Source organism: Mus pahari, chromosome 3 (assembly GCF_900095145.1).
Source record: "Mus pahari chromosome 3, PAHARI_EIJ_v1.1, whole genome shotgun sequence".
Taxonomy (NCBI): domain Eukaryota; kingdom Metazoa; phylum Chordata; class Mammalia; order Rodentia; family Muridae; genus Mus; species Mus pahari.
Window position 1 is genome coordinate 105,282,755 of NC_034592.1, and position 1,210 is coordinate 105,283,964.

The following is a 1,210-nucleotide window of genomic DNA, read 5'->3' on the forward strand; positions in this document are numbered from 1 at the left end:
CCTACATCGGCTGACTCACAACTTCCTCCCACTGAGGCTCCAACTGGCTTCTGAGAAAACCTGCACTCATGTGCATGAGTGTACACTTATACAGAGATGTGTGTGTGTGTGTGTGTGTGTGTGTGTGTGTGTGTGTGTGTGTGTATAATTTAAAATAAAAAAGAGATACCTGCCTGTGGACCATCAAGATGGCCTAGTAAGTAAAGGCTCTTCCCACCAGGCCTGGAGACCTGGGTTTGATCTCTAGGACCCACATGGTAGGAGAGAGCTGACTCCTCAAAGTTGTCCTGTGACCGCCGCAAGTGTGCCATGGCATGTGTCCACACCCTCACCCCCAGTTACTAAACAAAAGTTTTGAGACAGCATCTCACTGTGTAGACCAGCCTGGCTCAGAAGAGGTCTGCCTGCTTCTGTCCCGGAGGGCTTGGCTAAAGGTAAAGGCAAAAGCATGTACTGCTATGTCTAGCATTTTGCAAATTAGTTTTCTCTCTCTCTCAATCTCTCTCCCTCCCTCCCTCCCTCTCTCTCTTTGTGTGGTGTGTGTGTGTGTGTGCGTGTGTGTGTGTGTGTGTGTGTGTGTGCTGGGAACGTACATCAGAACATACACTCTTAACCACTAAGTCATCTCTCCAGGCCAGAATTTTTGTTTTGTTTAAAGAAATAAGTCAGGAAAGGAAAATTAAGAAATAGTAGAATAATTTCAAAGAAAAATAAGTATTTTAGCATAATTTGATATGACTCAAAATATTCAATATGATTTTTTTTTAGATTTTTGTGTTAATTTATTACAAAAACTGTGTTGAGGAACTAGGAAGATGACTTACACACACACACGCACACACATATGTGGGGGGGGGTGTCTAACCATGGACATACATAGGAGATCCAATCATGGTCTCACAGCTCCTCCAGGAAAGGACAATATGGAAAGGGAAGACCTTTGGTCCTGCCCTGCATCTCAGTGGTAGAACACGTGCTGAGCATGCACCAGGTCCAGGGCCGCAAACACTCAAACAAGATCCCACAGGAAGAAAGGAGGAAGGGGAGGGGGGAAAGGAAATGAAAGGAAGAGGGGGGGGAAGAAAAGGAAAAGGGAGGGGAGAGAGAGAAAGAGAGAGAGAGAGAAAGAGAGAGAGAGAGAGAGAGAGAGAGAGAGAGAGAGAGAGAGAGAAGACGGCCATAAACACATGGAAAGAGGTGGGAGGGGAAT